Here is a 12397-nt window from a genome sequence, read left to right on the forward strand (position 1 = left end):
AAGAGAGAAGAAACCATCGCGTTTTACGATATGGAGCCGCCGCCAAGCCCTAAAACCTCTCGGGAGGGCTGATCTGGAGTCTGTTCGGGGCTCCGGAGAGGGGGATTCGTCGCCGTCGTCATCATCAACCATCCTCCATCACCAATTTCATGATGCTCACCGCCGTGCGTGAGTAATTCCATCGTAGGCTTGCTAGACGGTGATGGGTTGGATGAGATTTATCATGTAATTGAGTTAGTTTTGTTAGGGTTTGGTCCTTAGTATCCATTATGTTCTGAGATTGATGTTGCTATGACTTTGCTATGCTTAATGCTTGTCACTAGGGCCCGAGTGCCATGATTTCAGATCTGAACCTATTATGTTTTCATGAATATATGTGAGTTCTTGATCCTATCTTGCAAGTCTATAGTCACCTACTATGTGTTATGATCGAGCAACCCCGAAGTGACAATAATCGGGACCACTCCCGGTGATGACCATAGTTTGAGGAGTTCATGTATTCACTATGTGCTAATGATTTGTTCCGGTTCTCTATTAAAAGGAGGCCTTAATATCCCTTAGTTTCCAATAGGACCCCGCTGCCATGGGAGGGTAGGACAAAAGATGTCATGCAAGTTCTTTTCCATAAGCACGTATGACTATATACGGAATACATGCCTACATTACATTGATGAATTGGAGCTAGTTCTGTGTCGCCCTATGTTATGACTGTTACATGATGAACCGTATCCGACATAATTATCCATCACTGATCCGGTGCCTACGAGTTTTCCATATACTGGTTTACGCTTATTTACTTTCCCGCTGCTACTGTTACAATTACTACAAAATACCAAAAACATTACTTTTGCTGTCTTTACTTTTGTTGCCGCTACCACCACTATCATATTACTTTGCTACTAAACACTTTGCTGCAGATACTAAGTTTCCAGGTGTGGTTGAATTGACAACTCAGCTGCTAATACTTAAGAATATTCTTTGGCTCCCCTTGTGTCGAATCAATAAATTTGGGTTGAATACTCTACCCTCGAAAGCTGTTGCGATCCCCTATACTTGTGGGTTATCACCGCCCACCGCCCAACACCGCTAGATAGGCCATTCCCCGCCGGAAAAGAGAGAAGGTTCGGCCATGGCAACCTCTCCACCACCTTCCGGGCGAGTTTTCCGGCGCTCCGGCCGCGCAGGGAGGCATACCGGTGGCTCTGCGCCCACCGTGTCTGCCAGGTGTTCGGCGATTTGCCTGCTCGGCGATGGACTCGGACGAGGAGGAGGCGCTCACGGCATTGCTGGAGGAGGAAGCCGATGCCTAAGTCCAGGACGAGGAGCATCTCATTGTCCTCGCCACCCCCGCCGACCTGCTCGCGAGCAATAAAAAGACACGGCGAGGTGGCTCGGCGCCGGGGCGGCTGAAAGCAGAGAACCGGCTATGAGGATGCTTGCATACGGAGCTCCCGGTGATTCACTCGACGTCTATGGTTGCATGCATTGGAAATGGAAGCACTGTCCATTTGTTTGGCAGAGGATGTACAAAGGCGCCAAAGATGGTTGCAGTGTGGTATTTGAGGCAGTGGCCACACAGGACCTCTGGATTTGGCACTCCTTCTTTGATATGCCAGAAACTCACAATGACATTAACGTGCTACAATGCTCCCTTGTCTTTGCCAAGTTTGTTGAAGGTCATTCTCCTTCGGTGAACTTCGAGGTCAATGTGCAGCACTACAACAAGGGGTACTACCTAGCTGATGGCATCTATCCGAGATGGTCTACATTTATGAAGACTATCTCAAACCCTGTGCCAGGAGGCAAGAACTTCCACTTTGCGAAGATTCAGGAGGCTTGCAGGAAGGATGTTGAGCGGGCATTCGGTGTGCTCCAATCTCGATTTGCTGTTGTCCGGTACCCCGCTCAGACCTGGTCGAAAGATCAAATGTAGGAGATCATGACTTGTTGTGTCATCTTGCACAACATGATCATTAAGAGCGAGCAGAAAGAGCCAGTGTTTGACACTGAACCATATTACAGGCAGGGTCCTCTTGCGCAAGTTGAACACCAGCTACCGACAACCTGGACTGCCTTCCTCAATATGCGTCAGGAGATCCGAGACCCACAGGTGCATCAACAACTGTAACAGGATCTGGTGGAGCACCTATGGAGGCTCAAGGGCAACGACTAGCTCGACGTGTGATGAAATATGAGTTTTTATTTGTTAAACTATATAATTTGTATTGAACTATTTGATTTCTATTGATTTTCTGTGATGAACTATGTGATAAAAATTACTCTCGTTGAATTTGCGCTGAACCAGGGCGAATATGGGCTGATTTGCCCCGATACCGAGCCGATTTTTCGTTGAAAATGGGCCGAAAAACAGACACATTTGCATCAAAAATGGGCCGATATCAAAAATGGGGCGGCGGCTGGGAACCCAATCACCCCCGTGTCGATTTTAGCGCTGGCTGCGAGAGGCGATTTTTAAGCCTCCTGGTGGTGCCAACGGCCAGCGATGCTTTTACATTGGTCATAGAAGAAACTTATACTAGTGTCATACATATGATATTACTCTAAGTTACCATCTTCATAGTGCAAAGTAATATAGTAGTAGTGTCATATGTGGCTTCATTTAATAGCTTGTATACTCATGTTGTCTTGAAAAACACTATGTTACAGTAACATATTATGTTGTCACTTCTCATTAACTACTTGCTACATAAGCAAAAATATCTCAAAATGCGTTATGTTATTGTTTAAGTTACTCTCACTATGACTAGACGGCACATCTAAATATGCTGTAGCAAAACGGTAAAGTAAAAATCAATTCCCCAACCCGGAGTTCCGCCGGCGATCGTAAAGGCCCGTGCAGTTCCGTCCTCTCTCTTGCTGACCGCGGCGGCCCGACGCGGTCAGCAATGCCGCAAGCCGCCACCCAAGAGGGAGAGGCGTCGGGGTCCGGACCAACCCTCGCGCTCCGCCGCGGCCGGAGCTCCACCGTCTCAGCAACGCCCACGACGACCACCCGGTCGATGGCCCTGGTGCGTGCGCGGCGGAAGCCCCCGGGCTCCCAATCGCCACAGGAACCACCCGTGCGGTCCCCGACAAGGAAGAGAAAGAGGGGGGCGGCTGCCAACCAGAAATCGAAGGAACGGACAAGGACCAGGGATGAGGAGGAGGAGGAGGATGGGGTCTCATCTGCAGGCAGCTCCCCAATTCGCGCGCCGCAGATTCCGGATGCGTTATACGAAGATCTGGATATGCTCAAGGCCATTCAAGATGTACACGATGCATACGATGAAAAATTAGGTTTGTTGTTCAAGTACCCTCCATTCCTTTTAATGTTTCACGTCCTGTCATTATCATGTATACTATCTAGTATGCCTGTGAGAGACAAGAACATGAGACATTTGCAGATTATCTTGAAATCGAGACATGTGCCGCCTATTGTGAAGTTCAACTTAGCGAAGCGACATATCCTCTGAATGCTGCTGAAATCAAATGACAGTTTAGCATATTAGTGTTAACTTCTGATTGCTGATCTTCTTGCAGGCCGCCAAATGGAACTGCCGACTCTTTATCTGCACACGTGTAAACCGCCCACATGCTTGAGTACTAATCCTAAGCTTCTTCGTGTCCGTGAATCCACAACAAAGACAGTGCTTGCTGCTGCTCCATCAGTTATTGGACTTTCATCCTCTGTTGGTATGACAACTATGTCATGTCTATTTGTTAGGAGCGCTGCGAGAATAGGTTGTTCCTTGTTCATACATGCATGCGTTTGCAGGTCGTCATTTGCTAACACGATGCTCTGGATTTTGGGTTGATTGGGATGAGGAAAACAAAAAAGGTACTGTTTTGACTACTGCACATGTGATTCGCACGAAGTCCCCATCCTCAAATGACTGGCTAGGTAAAGATGAGTATGCTCCCAAGGCCAAGGTGAGTTGTTAAGGATAGGAAAATGGCAGTTTGTATTCACTTATTTTTTGTGCATGTAGTCTCATACTAGTTCAACCTTACTTAACTCATTTTATTTGTGGCGTAAGATAGCTAGTCCTGTCCACATTTAACATAACTCCATCCGCAGTTACACCTGCATATTCTATCTTCTGACACTAGAACTAGGGAGGTGTTAAAGTGAAGTATGTTGGCTGACACAATGATACAATTAGCTAGCACCGAAATAACGATATAATTTTTTGGTAAACCATGCATGCATAATGAATCAATTCAATTAGTCACTATCTATTTTATACAAATGGTGAATTCAATGGAGCTAAAAGAGTAATTTGCATTGCATCCACATGTGGCTTTGTGGGAGATGCTGACCAATTTAAGAAGACATGGGTATAACTATAAATGTCATCATATTTTTTCTTTTCTAACTTCTAAGACATCATTGGTTTTCGAACAAATAAAAATATCTAAAACATCATATTTCACAACTTCTGTTTCAGGTTTTTGTTCACTTGCGGGATGCCACTACTCAGAAGGCCACCATGCTGTACTACGAGAAGCACTAGAATCTTGCTATGCTTGAGGTTAGAGTAGAAGAACCTGTCCAGTTGCTCTCCTTCAATGATGACGTGAAAAGTGCTGAAGAAGTGTTTGAACTCGGAAGAGATGAAAGTTCATTTCTAACGATAGGTCATGGTATGGTGCAATATCTGAATCCCAACCTGCTTGAACGGCATCACTATCTGTATGTTCATGGCGCAGATGAGCATCCTAAGGTACAGATTGTAATCTATTCTGAGATTATTGTCTACATTGTTTCGTTATTTGGATAATGTCATCTGTTGTTTTATTTTGCAAAATGTTGGTATCAAAATTTAATGTTGCTAATACATATGTTCCAGTATGACAATGGAGGGCCAGTTATTGACTTTGATGGCAAGATTGTGGGAATGGTCAGCAACAGCACGAGAGGGTCCATTATCCCTTCATCCATTTTGCTCAAGTGCTTGCATTTGTGTAAGAAATTTGGGTATTGTCTTTTCTTTTAGTTCTGTCTTAGTGTTATTAAAATAATCTTCTTTACTATTTTTTTACTGTTAAGAGTTAAACGCCTCTCCCATGGTTCTTACTCTTACGTTGAGTTGTTCCACTTCGATTTGTCTTGTCAAGTTATTTGTTGTATTTCTTTCAAATATAGTTTGCTGCCACGGGGGATAGCTGTCCCCAGGCTTGTTGCCATTGGACGCGTTGCCTTGGGATATGTGTCCTCAACTTGGTAGTAATCTAAAACCCAATTAGCATCTGATGATAAAGTTGCACAAACATACAAATGAGTGCTACTTACACCTGACATTGCGTACCATACTTATTACTTGAATTATCATGTCACACCAACATCAATGGTGAACATGTTGCTTGGATTTATGTGCCATATTTAAAGCTATACATGTATGTGTCGCTTTTGCATGCATGCATGAGCATACATTGTGGATTGCGCAAAAGAGGTACTGAGAACAAGCAAATACTGTAAGCTTGTCTTATTGCAGTCTACTTATTAGATTTACTCACGAGAATGAGTATCTCAAACTTTTGGCTGTTTGTGCTCATTACACGTGTCTTCATTACACTGTTGGGACCAGGTGTATGGTTAGTATGTGAAAAGTACATAATTTCTCTGTTTATCCCAAGTTGTAGTAAATCGATGCGTGTTGATTTGCAAGAAAACCTGAATGACAGTTTATGTCGCGTGTTTTATTGAAACTGGATCCCATAGTTACAAACATACAATTTTATAGGCGGGCTTCCATACCTTTCCTGGCTTAAGAAGGATAGGAATGGGCCAGCACAAACATGATGTTTGTTGTTTGTTTATTTTCCCTGGCCAGAATTAAACATGATTGAAGCATATGCATGCTGTGTACGCACCATGCATGGGGTAAAAAACACATCATATAGACACGAAGGGTGAAACATATGTATGATGTCTAACTCGTTACCATGCATGGGTAGCAAGGTTTTCGAGTCGACAAGTCGGTCTGGGGTAGCGACTCTTGACGAGTCGTGCCGTGGTGATCGACTAATCTCGACCAGTCTCGAGTAGTCGAGGTGTTTGAGTCGACTTCCAGTTATGACTCATCGACTAGTCGACGACTAGTCGCTACTAGTCGTTCGACTTGAAAACAGGGATGGGTAGACAAAGGCATAATAAAGTTAGATGTAGTCAGGTGTCGATCAATGCTCACCAGCAGCAGTCATTCACGTGGCGCTCCTACATTTTGCTTCGGCTTGCAAACGCCTGCCAAAGGAAGTAGAACTACAAAATAATCACCATGTCATTCTCTTTATCATGTATGACTTATACATATCTAAACTATCATGGTGTGGAAAGGATACTGTTAAGTTTGGTCTGTCCTGTTTTTATCTTTCTCTTGGCTCATGCAATAATAAAAAAAAAAAGGCAACCTGGTGCATTTAGCTCCCGCTTGCGCAGGGTCCAGGGAAGGGTCCGACCACTTTGGGTCTATAGTACGCAGCCTTTCCCTACATTTCTGTAAGAGGCTGTTTCCAGGACTTGAACCCATGACCTCATGGTCACAAGGCAGCAGCTTTACCACTGCGCCAAGGCTCCCCTTCCCTATGGACAGGGGTGCGTGGAAGCTTGCTATCCATGTGCCAGAGCCATGAGTTGGTTGCGAGATCTTATGGGTTTCACTTCTAGCCTACCCCAACTTGTTTGGGACTAAAGGCTTTGTTGTTGTTGTTGTTGTTGCTCATGCATCAGTTCTTTAAATTCACGATTTAACATGAGGATATTATTTCCTATGATAGTGCCATTACATTAAGTCAATATTATTCTTAGGAAAAGATAGTAACAAGTCTTCTTTCTCCCTCCATTTTCTTCCTACAGTCAGCGGACCCATGCAAATCATAGTCAACGTCGTAAGTAGTTCCGGTCCATTTTTATTTTTCAATAAGAATGTCCAACCCAGCCTAGCACATTGGCGACAGCACTTTATCCTCCGCCTTGGTACGCTCGCCGCGGCGCCGCCGTCCGGCCCTGTCAACATAGTGAATCGGGAGAGGACTGTAGTTGTGAGTATGATAGTACGGACCCACCAGGTCCATTCCCGAACACAAGCAAACGCCTCTTTTACTACTCAGATGCACCCCTCATTTTTTTACTCTAATCCACCCTGCTGATATCTGGGACCCACATCATTTTAAACGTATAGTCAATTAACAACAGAATTGCACAACTTTTTTGAGTAGTAATTCGAAGGAGCAGGCTATAAACTGGGTTGTGTGGTCTATGCGGCCCGTCTAACAACATGACCAGCCCAGCAGTTTTTTCTTTGAGAAAATAGGTAGCCCGATATTTCTTTTTGAAAAATACCCAAGCTAGGCATATTTGTTTTCTCCGACTTACTGGGCTGCAAATCTTTCAAGACGAGGAGGGATGCATTCCGGCCTGGCCAAAGAGTATGGTCAGTGTCTATTAAAAGTAATATCAAAGGGGTTGAAAATTCCAAAAAAATATAGCACATGGGAAATTAGTTTCTTTTTTTGTTTTTGTTCTTCACTGATATTTTATATTTCATTGGATTTAACATGACATAGTACTAATTTATTTTTAAATTTGTTTTAGTATGACTACTAATTTTTGGATTAAGAATATTTTTCCCGAGCAAAAATTTACGAATTTTCAAAATTTCACACATATTTAGTTTAATTTTTTAACCCTGGTACTGACCAGAAAATGGGCAGGAATTCTAAAAATGGAAAATGGGCTGTAATAAATTCCATATGAATTAGAAAATGAGTAAAAATTATAAAAATAAAAGCAAATGGGCGGTACACGCCACAGATTTCGAGGCTGGCTTGTTTACGCAAGGCTTTGTGAGTCAACACACGATTCTAGCAGTAGTGACTGTTGGATGTCCATCCAACGGCCGACGTGCTTCTTCAATCTCTGATCTTCCTGCTCCAGCCGCCTACACTAGCGCTGATGGGACTGCCTGCTCCCACCTCTTGTGGCCCGCTGTGATGCCGCACATGCTTCACCAGCCCACACTACTCCCTCCGCTGGCCTGGCCGCACGCAATCAACTGCCTCCTTATTACACGGAAAAAATGATTCCTTCCACTGACATCTGGGGCACACCAGTTGGGAGGTTAACCTGTGGGCCTACTAAATTGACGCGTACGCAGGGCTTGTCAACTTAGTCAACAAACGATTCTAGGAGCAATGGCCATTGGATTTGAATCAAACGGTCCTGCCGCTTCTTCAATTGCTGCTCTTCTTGCACCAGCCGCCCAAACCAGCGCCGACGAGACTGCCTACTCCTGCCTCCCATGGCCGGCTATGCTGCCGCGGAAGCCTCACCGCCCCCTACTACTCCCACCGCTGGCCAGACCCTGCGGCGACGGCAGCCTCACATCGCAGCCAAACGAGTGAACCCTCGTACTCCTCTCCGCGTGGGCATCCACTACCACGTCTTCCCCGGCTCCGTGCCGTCCCCTTCCTAGGACTCGCCTTCGTCCACCGTCCTGGTGCTCTCGGTGCGGCGTGGTCAACGTGGTCAAGGAACGACTTCCATCGGAAGAGTACTGTACGTGGAGAGGCTGACAGCCGGTTCCACGGCCGCAGCAAGGAATTCTCCTTATTACGCGGAAAATAATGATTCATCCACCTGACAGTGGGGACCCACCGGACGGGCCACCAAATTTTGTGAAAAAACGTTCCCCCTGACTGCTGGGACCCACCAGCTACACCTTCGCACGCAAGGAAGTGTGTCCATATTACAGGCAAAAAATCGATTCACCCCCTGACTGCTGGGACCCACCAGCTACATCTTCGCACGAAAGGAAGTGTCTGACAGTTGGGACCCACCCGGTCGAACCGTACGTAGCGTTGTCATTTTGATCGCGAACGTGTACGTACATACTGGTCGATGTAGAGGCACGCACGTGTGGTAGTAGAGGCGCGCACGTAGCATGTACACGTACATACAGCGGCCAGGGTGCAAGAAAGTAAATACGGCCACGTACGTGCATAAGGGCGGGGTCTCAAACGCCTACTCGCGCATACGTACGGCTAGGGCTCGTGTACATGGCTATGGCTGGGTCGGAACGGAGAAACTGCGTCATCATCGTGTTCATGGGGAGGCAACGGAATGCGTCGTGTTCATCAGGAGGAAACGGAACGCGTGTTGTTCATCGGGAGCCAACCGGCTTGGGCGGAATAGGCGATGGAAACGAGGCCTGGCATAGCGCAGAACGAAGGAAACGGCCTTGTGTTCGACCGGCCACGGTGGAAACAGGATCCTCTTCATCGGGAGGGGTCTGGCGTACCGCAAAACGAAGGAAACGGACCTCCTACGGTCGAAACAGGGTCTTGTTGATCGGGAGGGGTGTGGCGTACCGCAAAATGGAGGAAACGGACTTGTGTTGGAGCACTACAGTCGAAACGGGGGTCCTGTTCATCGGGAGGGGTGTGGCGTACCGCAAAACGGGACTCCACGGGATACTGTTCATCTCCACTGTCGACCTCCTCCAGCCTCCACAGGCTACTGTTCATCAACTGTCGACCTCCTCCAGCATCCACCTGCGACTGTTCATCCATGGGCTCCTATTCATCCAGTCTCCACCGGCTACTGTTCAACCAACCCTCTCCACGGGGTCCTATTCAACCACCCCTCCACGAGCTACTATTCATCCAGCCCTCCACCGGCTACTTTTCAACCAGCCCTCCACCGGCTACTGTTCAACCAGCCCTCCACGGGGTCCTGTTCATCCACCGACTCGATCGATCGGGGTACTGTTCATCCAGCGGCAACGGCCTCTACTACCATGGGTTCCTGTTCATCCAACCCCCACCGGGAACTGTTCATCCAAACCCCCCAACAACACTCACTATTCATCCAGAGGCAGCATCGATCGGCTTCAGTTAGCAGCAGTAGCGAGGAATCGCTCGATTGGGTTCAGTTAACAGCCATCGATCGATCGCTCGGGTTCAGTAATGCGTAGCCTGCAGTGCAATCGCTCGGGTTCAGTTAGAGCCCAGCGCCTCGCTCGGGTTCAGTTAGAGCACAATGCCTCGCACACACGTGCGTACGTACGAGAGAAACGCGCATCGCTCGGCCCCCGACCACCCACCGTAACCGGGAACTCCCCTGATATTTTCGTCGCCCTCGCTTCAACCACGGGTTTTTCCGTCATGGACGGCCCAAAGAATGTCATGCAGTTGCGTCTCCGGCCCGCCCAGGACGAAAAGCCCATTTTCTATCATGATTTTTTTCATAGAAGTAGGAGCCCACCACATCTATGATGATACCGGGTTTTGTCACAATTATCGTCATAGAAGTGTCACAAGTATGACATAAATATTTTTTCTTCGGCCCAAAATGTCACGGATGTGTCTTTTTTTGTAGTGATATAGTTGGCATACAAACAACTCCCCTTTGACCTTCTTAGTAAAAAGAGTGGGGTCGATTTTCCCAATTTCAAACCCACGATCTTGCAACAACTCGGTTAGGTGCTCATACCATGCGCGTGAGGCTTGTTTAAGGTCATAGAGTGCCTTATCGAGTTGGTACACATGATTGGGGAACTCGGGATCCTCAAACCCTGGGGGTTGTTTGACATACACCAACCATTGAGAGGACCATTAAGAAAAGCACTCTTCACATCCATTTGTTACAACTCGAAGTTATGATGAGAAGCATAAGGAATCAACAAACGAATAGATTCAAGGCAGGCAACGGGAGCAAAGGTTTCACCGTAGTCGATACCCTCGACTTGGGAGTAGCCTTGTGCCACCAAACGAGTCTTGTTGCAAATGATAATACCGTGAGCATCTTGCTTGTTCTTGAATATCCATTTGGTTCCAATGGCATTATGGTTCTCCTTTGGCCTTGTTCTTCATGCATGGCATTAAGCCAATCCGGGTCCTCGAGTGCCTCATAGACCTTTTAGGGTTCAACACAAGAAACAAACACATGATGTTCACAATAGTTTGCTAATTGTCTATGAGTTCTTACCCCCTTTCTTAAGCTTCCAAGCACATTCTTCATGAGATGATCTTTGGTAGTGAGCTTGGACGCAATCTTGGTGGCACGACGCCCCAATTGCTCCTCAAGAGAGAGTTGAGGAGCGGTAACTTGATCATCATGAGCATCGTCTTGAGCTTGCTCTTGATCTTGAACTTGCTCAGTGGCAAGAACTTGACCTTGGGCATCACTTGGTGGATCACCACCATCGTGAGATTGATCATGCCCTTGATCTTGTTCATTTGGTTGAGGGCCTTCACTTTGTTCTTCGGAAGCGTGTGGGTCTTGGGTTGGTGATGATTCCACTTTAGTGGAACATGTCCTTCTCCTTTGGCCACAAGGGGTTCCTCAATGGGTAGGATATGGCCAACACCCATTCTTCTTGTTGCTACACCATTTTGTTGAGGGGTGTAAGGTGCGGAATATTGATGCTTGATCCCCTCATCACTAAGAAACTCATCCAAGGTGTAGTTCTTGAACTCGGTGCCGTTGTCACTTGTTATCATCAAAATCTTTGCATTGTGTTGACATTGAGCTTCATTTGCACAGTTGATGACGGTTTGTTGGGTCTCACTCTTCCTCTTGAAGAAATATACCCAAGTGTATCTTGAATAATCATCCATAATCACCAATCAATACTTTCAACCCCCAAGACTATCAAAGGATGGAGGCCCAAAGAGATCCATGTGAAGGAGGTCCAAAGGCCTCGTCGACTAGATCATAGTCGTCGGAGGGTGAGCCTTCTCATGTAGCTTTCCTTCAATACAAGCACTGCAAGCACGATCTTTCGCAAAACTAACATTTATTAGTACACGAACATGGTCCCCCTTGATAAGACTTTGCAAAGATCGCATATTGACGTGGGCTAAACAGGGATGCCAAATCCATCCCACATCAACTTTAGCCATCAGGCATGTCGCGGTCTTAGTGGGTCGCTCTGAAAAGTTGATCACATAAAGACCATTCTCGACATGCCCAACAAAGGCTACTTTAAGAGTCTTGCTCCACAAGAGGGCCACAGAATCAATATCAAATAAAGTGGCAAAGCCCATGTGCGCAAGTTGACGAACGGAATGTAAGTTGTATGCAAGGGACTCAACAAGCATGACTTTCTCGATCGTGAGATTCTGTGAAATGACAACCTTGCCAAGACCCAATACCTTAGAAGATGAGGCGTCACCCCATTCAAGATTGGTGGGAATAGATGAGACCTTGTGCACATCCACCACAAAGTCCTAGCTTTCGGTCATATGATTTATGGCTCCACTATCAAGCAACCATGATTCCCCACTAGAAGCAAACACCTGCAAGAGATCAATGCTTGGTTTTAGGTACCCATTTTGTAATGGGTCCTTTGATGTTAGCAACAAGGGTTTTAGGAACCCAAATATACCATTCAAT

General features: G+C 46.4%; 1 pseudogene; it reads left to right on the forward strand.

Moving 5' to 3' along the window:
• Positions 1 to 2818: 2818 nt before the first annotated feature.
• LOC119366320 lies at positions 2819 to 5288 on the forward strand (annotated as a pseudogene).
• Positions 5289 to 12397: the final 7109 nt, after the last annotated feature.

This window comes from Triticum dicoccoides, chromosome 1A (assembly GCF_002162155.2).
Source record: "Triticum dicoccoides isolate Atlit2015 ecotype Zavitan chromosome 1A, WEW_v2.0, whole genome shotgun sequence".
Taxonomy (NCBI): Eukaryota; Viridiplantae; Streptophyta; class Magnoliopsida; order Poales; family Poaceae; genus Triticum; species Triticum dicoccoides.